Source organism: Stegodyphus dumicola, chromosome 2, assembly GCF_044657685.1.
Source record: "Stegodyphus dumicola isolate Sdum_Otavi_A_Nest chromosome 2, ASM4465768v1".
NCBI classification, from domain to species: Eukaryota; Metazoa; Arthropoda; class Arachnida; order Araneae; family Eresidae; genus Stegodyphus; species Stegodyphus dumicola.
The window spans coordinates 165875678-165894613 of NC_140769.1; the positions used below are offsets into that span (position 1 = coordinate 165875678).

The 18936-nt window shown below is 30.8% G+C and overlaps 1 protein-coding gene across 3 annotated transcripts in view; it reads left to right on the forward strand.

The window, feature by feature from the left end:
• LOC118193914 (neuropeptide S receptor-like) overlaps positions 1 to 18936 on the forward strand; it is a 1011430-nt gene that overhangs the window by 49629 nt on the left and 942865 nt on the right. The gene's annotated exons all lie outside the window — the stretch shown is intronic.

The following is an 18936-nucleotide window of genomic DNA, read 5'->3' on the forward strand; positions in this document are numbered from 1 at the left end:
AGAAGATCAATTATTTAAAGATATAAATTAATTACATTAAAAGAATTTAAAATAAATTAACATCTGTCCAAATGTCAATGCTAACAGCAATAGCACGAATGAAAGTTATTCTTTAAATTCCGAACTTAGTTCATCCGTCGGTACGCAATGATTGTGTCTTTGCGATTACTTTTCTTATAGATACTACAAAAGGCCGCCAACGAAGTAGCGGTAAAATCGTTGAATACTAATAGTTTGAAGCGGGTTCAAATCCTGATGAATGGATTGCCTGCATACCAGTTTTAGCGAATGTTTGTTGCGCATGTTTAATGTGAATATGAGACAATTTATTTAGCTTTTCATGATGACGTGCCTTGACTACGAGTCCTCGCTCGGGTTGTGTTTGGTTTGGCTTGACGTGAAGGCGATCTGTCTAAGGGGAGGTATGCTTTCGTGACAGATTTTCTAAGGGAAACAATCTCGCACTGCAGAAAGTTAAAACCATAAAAACGCCCATGCAATCAGCTTGTTCACGGGGGTTTGAATGCAGGTCAAACTACCAGTATGTTAAGAGAAGCGATTCCAAGAATGTTTAATTATTTTATTTAGTTTGTCATAAGCTAAATAAAATAATTAAACATTCTTGAAATCTCTTCACATTACTGAAATGGCAATAACTTCGAATTATACTATGCTACTACTTTTCCTCTAATATAAAATTTTGAACTTTTCCGTTATCGGACAGCCCACCAGGGACTGAGCGGAGTCTAACGGAACAACTGGTGGTTCTGTCCGGGGTTCGAATTCCGGGAAACGAGCTGGTTGCCAGGATGATATTCTTAGTTTTCCATATGTGTAACATGTATGCAAGCTAATTTCCGTTAGGCAGTCCTCGAACGAAGGCATCCTTCACCTTAGGCAAATAACCATCGAGTACTTTGCCATAATCAAATAAACCTTTATCCATAACATGCTTCAAATATTTTTATGTTGAAAAGTTCATGCGCCAAAGTTGGCCCCCGTTGAATGAAATATGTTGTTTATTTTTTCTTTGTTTTTTATAACAACAATGTTCTTGTTTTCAGAATCTGAATTATCAATAAAATTCTTTTAATAATATGCGATTCTATTTTGTTTTTTTGTTTAATGAAAAATTAATTTAAGCGACAAATCTCTTACATTTAGAAAAATTTTCGATTTTCGAAACGAGTTGCTGTCAAAAGCGCATCTTCTCGTTGCTGCATATATTTATTTAAAGGAAACTGCTTGGCGCGTGTGCTTTTATATTTGAAAAGATTCAGAGAATTTTCAACATGGAAATAAAGTTATTAATTTTACTGAATTTTGTGGATTCTTTGTGTTTTGAGGTAAAAGTCAAACTATCAGATATGTGATAACCTTAAAATAAGGGTATATATAATCAGGATTTTGCGGCCAGACATTCCCAGCGAAATAAATTACAAAAAATTATCTATGTAGAATTAATGTATATTCCGTTTAGTATTTTAATTTATCAGTGTTATTACACATCAGTTTATCAGTGTCGAGTTTTAGTTGTGTTCGATATAAGAATTTTATTTGGTTTATATAAATCCGATTCGTTTAATAATATTATATTTATTAAATACTATTCATTAGGTTTTCAAATCTGTCAAACCCAATCAATGGCCTCCTGGCTAAGATATCTGATTATTGCTATTTCGACTCGTATTCGAACCCAAACAAACGAACTGGTTGAATTTTGTGATTTCCCCTATGTGTAACATGAACATGAGTACGTTTTACTTAGAAAGTCGTCCATGGAGACGTTCATTGCCTTCGGCTGATAGATCTCGTTTCCTTTGCCATCCACAAAAAATCTAAAAATTTTTCAAAAACACAAACAGATGCATATAACAAAAGAAAATTAAGTAAGTGCATATAAGAAAATAAATTAAGTAAATGCATATAAAAAAACTGAAGTAAATGTATATAACGAAAAAAAAAATGAGGTAAAAACAAATTTTCAATACAGTAGTTTTTAAATTGCTTGTTTTCAAATTTTATTTCATTTTTACGTATGTACTAATGTACAGTGTATGTGTGCGAAAGTGTGCTTGTTCGGCATATCCATATATATTAATTAAATAAATCTGATTTGAAAATGCATGCACTAACGCGCTATTCTCGTAATTTGAAAAACACTAAAGTATTGTCTGAGAAAAATATTTATAAAGAAAATTAAATTTCGTCTCCTTACTCGGTGCTGTGTAAAAAATTTAAATAAGCTTATTAATTTTTTCTTCTTTATTAAAAACAAATTAGTTTCTTTTCATCTATATATGAAAAATAACAAAATCTTGCTGTCAGAATGGCAATTCTTAAAAATATGAAATCCGTTTTTTTCGAACAAAAGTTTCTGAGAAATTTCTCTAGGTCAGCAGGTAGTAACAGGACCACTGACTGCTTTGTTTGAAAAACCCGATGAAGTGGATGATTTTACCCCCAAAAGGTTTTCTTTAACAAAGCAGATGCGGTCCAAATGGCTTTTCTGAGAAGCGTTCGTATTTGAATAGCTTGAAGCTTGAAAGCTTGAGTTGGAAGATGTTCCCGAAGTCAGACAGCAATAAAATTTGTTATAGATATTTCTCTCTCTCTCTGTGTGAGTTCTTGAAATCTTGGAATGGGTGAAAGTTTATTTTGTTTTACATATATAAGGAAACTGCATGTAAAGCAAAATAATTCAAGGCACCCATTGTATGTTAATCATTGTACGTCCCCTCAGCTCTTCGGTTGGGTATTAGGAAAAGAAATTCCTATACTGCTTTTGTATTACTTGTATAGTGAAAGATTTGAAAAAAATAGCTTCATATGAAAAGTTTTTCTCCGATGAACGAATACAGCTGAAACATGTTTCTGTCTTCAAGTATATCCACAAAACATGAAATAGTATTGTACTCTTTTGTATTCTATTGCATTTTTATATTACTTCGGTAAATCTTTTTATTCTTAAATTTCTCTCTCTCTTTTCTTATAATACACAAGTACTCTTTCAAATATGGCTGACCTATGAACCTAAATTTTTATACTATAAAATTTTATATAAAAATTAGCCGTAATCATTAGACACAGCTTTGTGTATATTATATTCTTGAATACATGCCTGCAATTAATACTAAGAATACTATTGATAAAATTCGTGATATAATTAATAATGAAAATACTGTTTAAGCTAAAAACCGATTTGAATCTTTTTTTCATTATAGGGTAACATGAGCCAAACAATTTTCGTTAGAAATATACAATTATGCTAACTTGACACATCAGATAGAAAATATTTTATCGTCATCATCGGCTATGATAAAAGATTTATACGCTTAAGATTTTGGATTACGATAAAGCACACAGGACCTATTTGTCTAAGGGAAAGGAAGTCTTCAGAGTAGATTTTTTTTTTTTTTTTTTTTTTTTTTTTTTTGTGGGAAACAAACTGTTAATTCACAATCAATTGTACTTATGAAAAACCCCTAAGCCTCCCATGCAGCCGCTAGAATTTACCGGTGCTCAGCTATCTTACCGCTTGGAGACTAGTTGACTTTCTGAACTTACGCAATATCTATCTGAATTTGAATATTTGCATAAAAAACGAGCAAAATAAAATGACACATTGTAAATAGTACATTTTACTGAAATCAAACTTTCTTTGAAAAAGGAAAATTAATTGTAAGGAATAAGATGGATGCATTTAATTAAACGGCGGGCAATAACAGCTCTGATTATATGTTTCGTATAGGAAATCATTTTCGTCGTGTTATCGTATAAAGGAAAATATCCACAGATTATATTTTACAGTTTTTAAGAAGTCATGGGTTATCTGTTTTAAGAGAACACCTTCGTGGGCAATTTTCTAAATAAAATTGGCTTGAATTCACGTTACGCATCGAGAAAATCATAAATACCACAAGCAGCTAAACTGTTCGGTTGCCAACAACAAAATACCAACATCCAGCAATCTTATTCACTCAACTATAGTGAATTTAAACTAATGTTTGTATATTATTAGTAGTATTAAAATAACGAAAATATTTATTCTAATAAAAATTTTTGTTTGAATATCCTCCCTAGTAAGGTATTTCCTTTGGTTGGAGATTTGTCAACAATAAATGCTATGTTTAAACAAGTCATTTATTTAGAGCATAATGCTTCAAAAATGTATGCTGGGATCCCTAGAAAAAAAATATCGCCGGAAAATATATCTCCGAAAAAATATTTAATTATTCATATTCTTATGATTAATTATTAATTAATTAATAACTTTTATAATTATTAAATGAAATGCTTATTTATACTTTACCAAATGTACAGCAACACTCTTTCTTTACAAAAATACCATATTGAATAAATTATATTGTAAGCTAATAAGTAACAACATTGCTTTGTTTAATTAAGATACAATAACAAGCCGAACAAACATTAAATTGGAAGTCAAACAACAAAAGTCAGCGTTATATTTTCAAATTTTCACAATCTAATTTTCATTATATCTTATCTTGTTCATTGGCGCTTTTGCAGCTGAATATGCTGGTTCGGTAAAACCATCGAAACTAGTCCTGTGAAAATTTGAAAATATAACGCTGATTTTTGTTCTTTGACTTCCAAATTAATTGCTTTGTTTGTTATTAATATGTATCATCTTTCCTATTTCAGATAAAATTTACTAGTGTTTCTTGGACAGGAAAGCAAGGATTTTTAATTTGAATCAATAAATTTATGATACACTGAAAACGGTTTCAAGTTATAATTCCCTTTCTGAATATCTTGAATGTATATGAAAAAGTAAAATGCAAATTTAATATTAATATTATCACCCTTAAAAAACACCCAAATGTTTCGTTTATTACTCTCTTAAAACTACGTAATAATTAAGGAAAAAAGAAATTATTTAAAATAATTATTAGTTGCCTGCAGTTGAAGAATATAGGAAAATGCAGAAGGTTTTAAAGATTTTTAATTAATGACAAAAATACAGAAAATCGGAAATAATACGAAATATTTCAGCAATATCTCAGAAGGAATGAAAATTGCACCATATATTTGTCAGAATATAATTTTAGTGATAGCAGTTTAATCAGTCTGCATTAAAATTCCGGTGATAATCAGTGACATACAGATTTAGGTTACTTAGGTTAAAAATGCGTAATAATTTAAAATTTAACCGGGTAAATTTTAAAACCAATTTATTTGAAAACTATCAGCTTCACTGCGAGCCTTCGTCTGGCTTTTAAATGTACCGGAAAAATGGCTGAAGGGAACTCCAAACGTTAAATTTAAAAACTGCGTAGGATTTTAGTCTGCAGAACAACTTCATAAAAAAGTTATTACGTATAACAAAATTACAATGAAATAAGCAATGTCCCTTAATACAAATATTAATTATCCTAATAAATAAATTAACCAAATTCCCTATGCAAAATCTTAAGAACTCAAATGGTATAAAGGAGGTTAATAACTTTGTTTCCTAAAAAAATCAGTCAAAACTTTTCAATATCTTAAAAACAGTGAAATGAGCAATAAATAAAATAAAGGAATGCAAAAAACAAAAAATTCTGAAAAGCAAAGTATAATTAATGATATTTTATCTTATGTTTTCAAGGGAAAAAATTACAATGAAATAAGCTATATCCCTTAATACAAATATTAATTATCCTAATTAAAAAATTAACCAACTTTCCGTAGAAGAACAAAAATCATGTAAAACTTTTCAATATCTTATAAACAGTGAAATAAGCAAAAAAATGACATGAAAGCAACTCAAAAAACATAAAATTCCGCGCAGAATTTTACTCCACAGAACAACTTTATCCAAAAAAAAAAAAAAAAAAAAAAAAAAAAAAAAAAAAATTTAAAAAAAAATTAAAAAAAAAAAAATAATAATAATAAAAATAAAAAAAATATATTATATTTATATAAAAATGACAATGAAATATGCCAATCTCTTAAAAACAGTTACATAAGAAATACGATGAAAAATTGTTGCCAAACCCATATTTCTAAAAGAATGAAACTACTCAAAATGATGCGATTTCATCAAAAATCTATCAACAACAATAAGACAGGAAAATTGTTGCCCAAATCACATTTTTAAAGATGTGAGATGTGAGAAATGTACTGGGAAGCTTCATTTAAAATATCTTTTAAAAATACAAAATATTATCATTTTTCCAAAATTCTTTTTGTAAAAGCATTCGCAAGGATGAATGTTTAACGTGTCCAAAAATCAAAGAAAAATAGTCTGTACATTTTTGAAAATAAACATTTTTAGAAAAAATCCCATTAAAAAAGTGTTAAGCTCCCTTTGTTAAATAAATTCGTATTTAATCGATTTATTGAAACACGAAATTTAAGTTCGTAAAATAGCTAAGTGCCTACGTTTCATGACGATGTGAAAATGGGAGTACGTTTCATGACGATGTGAAAATGGGAGTACGTTTCATGACGATGTGAATGTAGAGTAAAATCTCACTTTCCTATAGCCCATTATGTTTCAAAACGACACGATTTCGTTACAAAACATGAAATAAAAAAAATTCGAATTCGAATTTCGAAAAAATCGCTTCGAAGTGCACTGGCTCTTGTGTAGATGTACCTATGTACCAAATTTCGTAGCCGTGGGTCTATTAGCTTACGCGCAGCGCGAACGAAAGGCGCGCACACACAGACAGACTCTTTCTTTTATTATATGTAGAGAAGATATGTAGAGATAAGATTGTTTAAGGGAAGGAAACTTTCAAGTTTCGCAGCTGTAGCCTGCGGCATTAAGACGGACATCACGGAGAGTCTAGCCTTTTGCCATTCTCTTGAGAGCTCACAGGTACTGAACAATATATAGCAATCAATTTCACTTAGCGGAATCATTGAAGTAAAATTCTGGAAGAGATGGGAAATAACAAAAGAACTGCTTGACAATTTTCAGAGGTTTAGGGTTATTTTCGCGACATTTTACGGGAAGTTCGGTCCAAAACTAGCGACAGTTTTAAAGAGATTCGCAGATAATCACTCGACAGGCTAAGGGTTAATAGGGTATGTGATCTCCCCCTAATCCGTATACAAAGTTTACACCTTGTGACCATGCTTTTAATTAGGTGGTCAACCACCGCAGAATTAGTAAGCAATCGCCATTCTTCTTGTAGAGAAGTTTCCAGCTCAATTAGAGTAGCTGGAGGTAGGAAACGTAAAGATACAGCACTGCCGAGAGAATCCCAAAGATTTTTAATGGGATTAAGGTCGCGTGAATATGCTGGCCACGCTATATGCGCAATCCATTCACACTCCAGGTAGTCATCGACGATATCAGCTCTATGGGGACGTACGTTATCGTCCTTTAAAACAAAAGTAGGGCCAACTGCTGCATGTACAATCTCACAATGGGTTCTAGAACTTCATCTCGATACTGGATAGCCATCAAAGAACCCCGTTTAAAGATGTGGAGGTCGGTGCGGTATCCTAATGAAATTCCTGTCCACGCCATAATGCTTCCGTCTCGGATTGCGTGATGTTCGTTGATGTTTTGGGACTGATTGCATGTTCGTTGTTCACGCCATATCCTTATACGCTTGTCGTCTGGCTCCAGAGCAAATCTTGACTCATCAGTAAACATGACATCGCCCCAATCAGACACATTCCAATTGACATGTTCCCGGCACCACTGTAATCGTGCCCCTTTTGATTGGACGGATAGAGGAACACAAACTCGAGGTACCCGGGCGTACAGTCAGTCCACTCATATGTAATCTTCGGCGTACAGTAGCTGCAGATATCGCCTTACCAATGGACGCTGTAACCATAGATGTCACACGTGTGGAGGTCGCTCTGCGATTCCGCTTGGCTACAATAGCAGTATATCGCTCTTCTACGGGGGTTGTAACCCTTGGGTGACCGGCTACGGGACTTGTGGTTTGGGATTGTTTCAATAAACGTGAAATGATGAACGCCGAAGAAAAGAGCAACATCTGTGATCGACTGTCCTGCTTCAATGCGCCCCACAGCACGCCAGCGCTCAGAATCTTTCATTCGTCTTCTGAAAGTCATAGAAATACGTATGTCTTGAAAACAAATTGTACGAAAGTTTTAAACACCTTCTATCAGCACTTGCAATCAACTTCTGTAACCCATCATAAAGATGGCTTCTTATAAGACTGCCTTTTTTAGATATTTCTTGATATGAAAGCGCGATTGACTGTTACCTAACATATTTGCATACTTCTATCTACCTCTGCAGCGAATTGCATTCTCTTCAATTCTGATTGGCTTCCGGAAATTAGCATTTTCCTCTCCGTGCTTAACGTTTTGAAGTGAGTGTAATATGAGATCTTGATCTGTAAGCAATTAATGTAGAATTTCGATAAGTAACGTTCATTTGTCCAGGAGAAAAAATGCAGTTCCACTTTCAATAAATATGTTATCAAGATATTATTCGAACTTGTTACACTATCAATTAAATATTTCTCAAAATAAGCTGATATTTAATCATACAAACAATAAAAACTAAATGCAGAAGAAAAGTCTACGTTGTTTTATTAATAACGTAGAATTTTCTTCTGAATTTAGTCTGATTTTGATTTTTAATTTCCACATGATTATGACTATTTATTGACTTCAGTTAACTTATTACACATAAGTAAAAGTGCGAATATTTAATAATATAATGTTGCCTATAAAGTTAGTGAAAAATAAATATGTAAAAATCCTTAAAGTATAATAGATTTAAAATGCTTTATTGCTTAATATTCTAAAACAGAATAGTGTTTTATCGTATTTAATAGTAAAATTAGTTATATGATTTTTAAATACTTCAAAATGGGTAGAAACAGGAACTTATGATTTTATTCTATTAAAGTATCTTTAGTATATCAAATATGGCATCTAGGACATGTCATGAATTTTGATAGAACTGTTGCAAATGTATACGAAGAAAGATTTTTAATATGCCTTTTAGGCTATAAAAATAGTTTATTCGGCTGCATAAGAAAATACGATGTTTAGAAATCTCGAAATTATTTGATGCCATAAAAATATCACTTTTTGACAAAACAGTAAACTAACTCCAATGTCTATCCGCTTATATGCCTTTAAAGAAAAAAAAAAACAACTTTAAAAATTGACTTGCTTTCTATTTATTTTTAAACGTGTTCATGAAATGTTTGTAAAGCTATTTATTGACTTTTATTCAGCATTTTATAATATTCATTGTGTGTCAAAAGTTTTCCCCGAAAGGAAAAAGGTAATGAGAGACTTTCATTTATTTTCATTATAAAGGGAAAATAAACGGTTTACGCGCATATTACTAAACATTGTGGAAAATAATTTTTATTTCCCTTACTTTTGCAGGCTGTTGCTAATGAACTAATAAGCTTTAAATTTAAAGCTGTTCTTTCGTTTTAAAATTCTTCCATCTGTTGTATTTTTTAATTGTAATATCAACGAAATATTTCAATACAAATAGGAACCAATTATATTGCACGTTAAAATCTGTACTTTAAATACAAAATAGCCAACAAAATATTAAAAATATGTCGGATGTGTTAAATATGTAATACTAAAAAAATATATCCTGAACATCAAATAATAATTACTGTTTAACAGAAGTCACCTCTTTTTTGTTGTTGCATTTCGCAAAATGTTCTTCATAAATTAATAACAATTACACGAAATATTATTGATAATTTTGCGGGGTTTCCTCTTCTAACTTTAAGTGTATTTATTGTAGTATTAAAAATATCTCATTTTCGCAAAATTAATTAGGATTTTTTAAACAAAGTAAAGTATTTCCCGTTTTGCAGAATAAAAAAAAATTAAATTAAATCAATGCTTAACTTCGCGTAGAATTCCAGATTCTCTCTTTGGTAAGCCCGTCTTAAAACAAAGTTTCCAAACAAGCCCAAGTAAAATCAACTAGGTACGGAAAAACAAAATCATCCTTTTAGATTATTAAGTTCCCTTAGATTAAGGTGATGACAAAATTCGCAAAGAAAAGAAGCAAACAAGTATAAACCTCAACAACGGCTTCCTGCTGCTGTTCCAAACAAAGGACCTTCAGTTTTTGATAAAAATGGCAAAATGTGTCATTGGCTACATTCGATATTTAAAAACGTATTTCAATTTAATTCTAGCGAAAGCTTCTTTTCTTTCTTTCTTTTTTTTTAATTTTTAGGTATACTTCCGTAAACTAAATCGTTATTTTATATCATTTCACCGTTATGCTACTAAATCTTTGTCATCCAAGTTACATATCATGTGCTGTAATTACGGGAAATATAGTACCTTTGGTTTATTGTTTAGCGACAAAGCAAGGAACCATTTCTCAAAGTGTTGCCATTCGAAGTTGCATAATAGGTTACAACCGAAAACATCGCAGCAAAAACACCGCGAACGAAAACGTCGCGGAGAAAACAACGCAAGGCGAAAACGTCGTGCTACAAAACATCGTGGGAGAAAACATCGCAGTTCTAAAACATCGTGATACAAAACATCGTCGTCGAAAATAAAGCGGTTCAAAAACTTCGCAGTTTAAAAACATCGTCGTCGAAAATATCGTGGTAAAAAATAAAGTATCTACAAATCATCGCATGACGATAACATCGCAGACATGCTTTTTTCAGGCTTTAATAACTGTAAATGGATATTCCCACAATGATTTGTGAGCGCAAGTTGGAAAGAAGGATAACTTTTAGTATCATATTTTTTATTAACTAATAAATTTTTGCTGAGAAAATAAGAAGGAGATTTAAGCATAGAAAATTAATGCAACTTATAGTACTTAATAGAATTTTAAACCGACATAGTTAACTAATAAAAGCCATTAATAAATCATATTTTATAAAGTTTTTACTGGTAATTTCTCACGAAAAGTATAATCTATGAGTTGCATTCAATTTTCTATGCTTAAGTTTCCTTCTTACTTTTTCAGCAAAAATTTATTAGTTAATAAAAAAATGTGAAAGTAAAAATTATCCTTCTTTACATCTTGCGCTCACAAATCATTATGGTAATATCCATTTACAATTATTAAAACCTGAAAAAAAGCATGTCTGCGATGTTATCGCCATGCGATGATTTGTAGATACTTTATTTTTAACCACGATATTTTTGACGACGATGTTTTCAAACTGCGAAGTGTTTGAACCGCTTTATTTTCGACGACGATGTTTTGTACCACGATGTTTTAGAACTGCGATGTTTTCGCTTTGCGATGTTTTGTAGCACGACGTTTTCGCCTTGCGTTGTTTTCTCCGCTACGTTTTCGTCCGCGATGTTTTTGCCGCGATGTTATCGGCAGACATATGTTCATAAATCAAATTATGATTATAACTGCGAAACAAATTAAGCGATTTAAATTAAGAAATGTAATTTTTTATAATTTATATTTTCATTTAAATTTTTGGACAATATAACTAATTGTTATTATTTATAACATGTTAAATTTATGCTGTGGGCAACTGAAAGTGTTATTAATATTAGACAAATTACTTTATTTAATTAAAAGGTGTTTCTAAACCGTACATTGTTCTTCATACAGTACAGAAAACTTTAAAATGCACATTTTTCTAATTTCTTTTCATTTTAAAAATATACATTCGTACTAGCCTGCATAACAATAACATTATTATGTACATTAACATTAACATTATTATGTGTTATTAACAGTAACATTATTATGTGTTAATATACATTTCTCACAGCGGCTATTTTTCATTTCAGTGGAAAATTATTTGCATAATTTCCATTATATCTAGAACTGGAAACTCATTAACATTATTATTTCTTTTTTTCATAACCAAGTGCATAGTAAAGGCACATTTTGTCCATAAAATCACAGGTTTCAGAAATAATTCCTTTTCATTTTTTATTTCTTTATAAATATACTTAAAATTATATCACAATGAAACATAATTATACATTGCAGTTCTTTTCTACCATTTTAATGTATTTGATATTCAGGTTTCGAGGTGATAATTAAATTGAATCATTTATTATTTAGTTACAGTTCCTTTATAGTGAATTTTATTTTTAAAATTTTTTCTTCTTCTACCATCCTATAATATAAATTACTGGCATACAAATTTTTGGTTCCTTCTTTTATATTAAAAACAAGTTATTCTTTTATATATCTCTTTATAGAATGATTAGGTTAAATGTTTTATTTTTAGCTAGTCATGAAAACTAAGCGAATTTTAATATATGAGTTGCAATCTCAATTACATATTAATTCAATTAGGAAAACATTATATGACTTAAGAATTAGAAACTTCAGAGTTAAATAATTATTTGTAGATTATATTGAATTATATTGCGGAAAGAATTTGTTTTAGATTATTATTTAAAATTAAATTAAACAAAATTTTCCTAGAATAAAGAGTGGTGAAAGAATTAAAAGATGATTAGTCTTCTTCATTTTTAATAAATTATTTACTCAAGTAACTCAGCTCTTTTAGGCTATTGCTTGGGTTTAAATGGCGAAACGGCATTGGGTTATAACACTAAATAACTTCTAATTAGCAGATATTTTTAATAGTCTGTGCACAGATTTCTTTTGCTCATGCGTGTTAGTGAGTTCGAAATTTATTTTTATTAATGACGTCATTTTTTATATGTTCCTTTCTTTTTACTTCTTTGTACGAAGTATTTGCGAAAACTTCAGGGTGTCATATTTCAACGAAGATACCCATTCTAACCATTCACGAATCCTTGAAACTTTCTCGAATCTTCCTTTTGCGCGACATCTCTACGCAATAAAGTATTTTTTTTTTTTTTACTTTCTCGTACAAGTATAGGAAGTATTCTAATTTCGAAAAGTTTCGGATATTATATTTCAACGATAATATTTATTTTGACAGTTCTCGCGTTGATTTCAACGATGTTTTCACGTGACATCTGTTAGTGCGGACAGAATAAAGAACACTTTTCCCCAAAAGGGATTATAAAATGGTTTTAAAATGGATTCAGAACAGATTTTTTTCTACGTATGCATTTATCTCGCATAACTAAAAAAAAACGAGTCTCTTCAAATCTTTGAAATTTTATATTTGGGACTGCTATAACATGTAGTTGCTTACCTCCCTTTTTAGTTACAATCCAACGCATCAAAATTACATACATACATACATATATATATATATATATACACACACAATCTGTTATCCGGCTATCGGTGAAGTTTTTTTTATTCTTATCTGTTAGTAAATTTTGCATTTTTTGCTTTAAAAGGGATTGAATTATATTGCTCTTATGTTATGGTTAAGGATTTTTATACCTTTAATTAATTTTCAAGAAATAGTTGTAGAACTATGAAAAATTTAAAATCGTTTAAGTGCTACTAAGCCTAATGAAGCCGCTATTTGTTTACATTTGAAACTCTTAGTAGAATAGTGAATTAAGAAAGTTTTTGGACCGACTTTAGTGCGTTTTGCCGGGTGTGAACAAAAGTAAACTTTCAGTTTTCTGTACAGAGAAATCTGTCTTCTTGCCCGCTGACTGAATGGCTAGTTTTTGCATATAAACTCTAATTTTAATTTTTTTCTAAAAAAATTATAATTTCTTTTATATTTTTCCGTGTTTTGCAAATTTTAATGGAGATGTTTAGAGTTTTTATAGATTTTTGCATTGCCACGAAGTAAGAACTTAATTAATCCAATGAGAAATATATCTCTTTTGAAATTCGAGGAAATAAATTTAAATTAAATGCAGCAAAAAATGTGTGTAATTTAATAATCGGTATAAGGAAGTCATGTAGCGTCCACATCAGATTTTTTCAAAACGTATAGAAAAATGGATTTAAAATGGATTCAGAAGAGACTTTTTGGGGGCGTCTGTACGAACGTCTGAATATATCTGGCATAACTCAGAAACGAGTAACGTAGAACGTAGTAATTCTTTACACAGGGTTGTTGAAATATATAGACGTGCAGCTCCCTTTTTCGTTGCAATCGGCCACTTAAACGTATATATACATATATATATATTCCCACGCGTTTACCCGGCTAGGTGGTCTCCTTTTTCGTTCTTATATGTTGGTAAATTTTGCATTTTTTGTGTGAAATGTGATAGAATTATGTTGTTCTTATATTATGTTGAATTATGTTGTTATGTTTCGGTTAAGGTTTTTATGCCTGTAGTTAATCTGTATGCAATAATTATAGAATTATCAACAATTTTAGAGTTTAAATGGCGCTATTCATAATGAGGCCATCATTTGTTTACTATTGATTAACTCCAACTTCTATTCATAATGAGGCCATCATTTAGGAACTCTTAGTAGAATAATGAATTCAGTTCGTGCATTAACTTTAGTGTCTTTTTGTCTAGTGCTACCAAAAGTTAACTTTAAATTTTGTGCACCGAAAATTTTGTCTTCCTGCTCGCTTGTTCTTTTTTCCGAATTGGTTGGTTTTGCATAGAATATCTACTTGTAATTGTGAAAATTTCTTTTGTATTGTTTTTAACTGTATTTGGTATTTTACGTTTTTCGGTATTTTACAATTTTTAATGAAGATGTTTTTAGTTCTTTTGTATTTTTGAATTTGCTGCATAGTGAGAACTGAACTGATTGAATAAGTATGTCTTTAATGAAATTAATTTAAATGGAATGCAAGAAAAAAGTTTCATAATTTAATAGGCTTTACAAAGAAGTCTACTTCAAGAAACCTTCAAAAAATAATAGTAAAATTAATCTGCTATTACTTTCCAATTTATACGCTTTACCATTAAACTGATAATTCAATGAATTAAGATGTGAGTGAATTCATAAAACATATATATATATATATAAATATGAAATTTGAAAAAATATATGCTTAGAAATCAAAGGAAAAGAAGATAAAAAAATCTGTATGCTACAGTATTAAATATCATAATGTAATAAATAAATATGTATATGTTCTATGAGAATGCAGCATAGCTTGCAAAAAGTCAGCGCTGAAAGACAGAATAAATACAGCGCAAAAAACATTTCACATGTGTTTCGAGTTTTCTTTCTGTTAGGATTTTTGTCATTAAAGTTAGTATTGACTCCTTATTTAATAACATTATATTCTCACGGAGTTTATATTTATGTGTACTTATTTATATAATTAAATATTTTATATACTTAATTATACGTACTACAAAAAATTAGGTTTCAGTGCTTTTTTAGTGTTATATAAATTATTTAAAAAGTAATATAGTTTTTATCTCACTACAGGGAAACACAAAAACACACGTCATTTATGCCAGACAACATTTTTCTACAGCAAGTAACTCAATGAAGAAGAAGGACGTCACTTTCTTTGCGTTCTGCCTTGTGATTTTTAAATTTTCTTATATGCTAACATATTTCTGTTGCCGATAAGTTTCCTCTATGTTCTTCTTCTACTTAAGATAATTAGACAGTCAACAGCTGTTTTACTGTTTTAAAACATTACATATAGGTACGTATTTATACTCTGTAATATAATTAAAGCACATATTAAATGAATAATATAGTAGCATTTAAATAAGAATAAAACAAAAGAAAAACAAAACAGAAAAGGAAGACAAAATTAATTGATTCTGAAAAACAAATAATGTGTTCAATTCAAGATAAGAAGTTGGAGTTAATAAATAGTTAAGGACCTGCCTTTAAGTACAGGACTTCCTTTAATCAAATTAAAAGAAAAAAATGCAATAGATTTTTTTTATTGAATTAGAATGCATGAAAATGGATATATCCATCACAATGCACCAAGTACATATGTATCCCAAATGCATAGGCAGGGTCAACAAGAGTTAAGACACGTATATTGAGTAAGTGTGCAAATAGCGTATATATACTAACTCGAGGAAAAATTATGAAAAAAAAATATCTTAAAGCTTTCAGATTTTACATTATGCCCAAACAGGCATTTTTTTCATTTATTGACACATACACGTTTGGAGAGCATTTGGGCTAATGCCACTTTGGACTGAAAATATTTTAAAACCGCATATCTTTAGAATTTCTGACAGCCTCGCGCGCTGGAGATTAAAATATTTTATTCCCTACAGTGTTGCCACTGCTATCTTTGAAATTCTTGAGTTTTTTAAACAAAAATTCGTTAAAGTTTATACAAAATATGAAATAGAGAGTAAAATAAATTCCAGATTCCAAATTCGGGCTTCCAGGTGCTCATGTTTGGCTGGAGGACTACACTATTCAAAATGTGATGGCTCTAGGTACCTTTGTGTTTTCCCAATGCGAGAAACATACCTACATTCATGCAGATTCTTCATCATGTACTCTATTTCAGTTTTAGTTCATCCATTACCTTTGATTTAAAGCCAAAGCTATTGTCTTCTGTAAGCTCAAGTTAGTGCCCTAAACGTTATTTGGATTAATAATGGGTCCTTCACACCCTTTCCCTGTCTCTTTGGTACTCATAAGACACAGTGAAAATTCCCCATTTGTCTTTTAGATTTCTGAACTAATTGTATGCTACCTAAGAAGGCCAGATCATATGGCATAAACATGAAATACCGATCCCTTTTTATGGCTTTGAAGGTAGTGTCCACGATTCATACTGAAAGAATTTATTTAGGCTCCTTCCTAGAAAGAGCCCAGCAGCGGCCGAGCGGTAAAGACGCTGAACACTGGTAGTTTGGTCCGAGGTTCGAATACCGCGAACGGGCTGGCTGCATGGGCGTTTTCGTGGTTTCCCCATGCGTAACGTGTATACTAGCCAGTTTCCCTTAGAAAGTCCTCCACGAAGGCATCCCTCCCTTTAGGCAGATAGCCCTCGTGTGCTTTGCCATAATTAAATAATCCAATCCAATCCAATCCTGCCTAGAAAGATGTAAAGAACATTACATTACGTCACCGTGTGCGTAAACTGCGGCTTGTAGTCATGTCCTCAAATAACAAATGATGAAGATCCTCTTGGTTTTGAAACACGTTAAGCTCTCGGATCCGACGTCTTGAATTTGCATGTTTGGATGAAACTAGTATTGTTAAAGTAGTGCAGGTTTGCGTGGACATTGACAATGCTGTTCTCAAAACACACTGTCAATGTGACAACAAAAAAATCGATACGTGCTTAGAAAGGAGAAAGATAATGAAGAGGTCGAGGAATAAAGGTGAAGATAATACGTAAAAGAGGAATATTTGGAAACGAAGCTACGAAGGATTGCTGGCTTTCACAATATTTGTCCAGGAATGTTTATTTCTGTCTCCCTATGTTTGTTGTGGAGCTTCAGTGTATACACTAAATTTTTTAAACTCTGACGATAAAATTCGAAGTCAAATATCATAATTCTAAGAAATTTGTAAGGTGATTTTAAAATGGTGTTTAATTTTCGTTTTTAGAAACATAAAATCTTTTCCATATGTTTTAATTTTAATCACTCTGTACAATTTACTAAATTGTGGCCGATAGATCGAAAAACACGACACGAAATATGAACAAAGTTCTAGAAATAAGCATTGCATTAACCGAAAAAAATCTTTTACCTGGAATCAGCAATATCCGGTTAGTAATGATTAAAAGATATTTACATTCAGATTTCAAGAAAACATCCCTTGTGAATCCACTTTAAATCGAATCTGCAATCCATTTTGTGAAAAAAAAAACAGTCCTTTGTTCTGTCTGTACGTACACACGTCACACAAAATGAAATCGTCCAAGTAGATCCGGGAACGATTAAATTGGATATTTCTTAAGACACAATAACACGCCGAATAAATACTAATTCAGAAGTCAAACAACAAAAATCAGCGTTATATTTACAAAATTTTCACAGGACTAGTTTCGATGGTTTTACCGAACCACCATCTTCAGCTTCAAAACCACAAAAAAACATTTTGCGGTTTTGGTGGTTCGGTAAAACCATCGAAATTAGTCCTGTGAAAATTTTGTAAATATAACGCTGATTTTTGTTATTTGACTTCTGAATTTGGATATTTCTGTTCAAAAAACACACCTGAAATTCTTAGGCTTTCCAATATTTCGTTCAGAGTAGTAAAAAGGTCTTTATAGTATCAAATATACACATAAACTATTATAACTCGGAAATATATGCACTATTCTAACAGAAAAAATCCGTTATTTTACGAAGAAAACTGCTGCGAAAATTGTCAGTTTTATAATAACTTACTCCTACTCTTCTTTCCAATACAGGTAGTTAAGGTTAAATTAATTATGTGGGATTAAAAAAGTTGTGGATAGAATCTCATTAATTCTAATGCTCTTAAATTTATGAATTTTATTTCTTTATTGAAGAATTGGAAACATGATTTTATTTTTGTTCCCATCACTTAAAATCTTTTTTTTTTTTTTTTTTTTTTTTTTTTTTTTTACTGTCCTTCATTACTCTAATAATGTTTTGCGGTACACTCTACGTTTAGTTTTGACCCAATTACGGAGGATTTTGTTTTCTTTCTGTCAAATTAAATTAATGACGTTTAATTATCGAAAAGGTATTTTGCGTTTACTTATTTTTTATTACTTATATTTTCGACGATGAATTTTTTTCGGCTGCGAATTCATTATTTCGAAAATCTTCTTCGAGATTACTATTTATTTTTGCATAAATATTTGCAATATCACGTAATTAAACGTATATAAAGGGAGAAAATTAAATACAGCGTTATAATTATTTATTAAGTTTGCAAATATTACAAATGCATTAAATAGCACTCTGGATAAATAAAAATTTTATAAAAGGTATATAATATATTTCGCGACAAAGCACACTCCCTTCGCTACAAGGCAGAAATGCATAAAACTCAATCTTTATTAATAATGGAAAATATAGAAAAATATAAAACACCAAATACAGTTGAAACAATTAGAAAACAATTTTTGCAATTCAAATTAGACTTTCTACGCAAAACCAATCAGTTCAGCCAGCGGGCAACAAGACACGCAGATTTTTCGGTGCATAAAGCTGAAAGTTTTCGTTTCGTCCCACTCATCAAAAAGACACTCAAGGTGC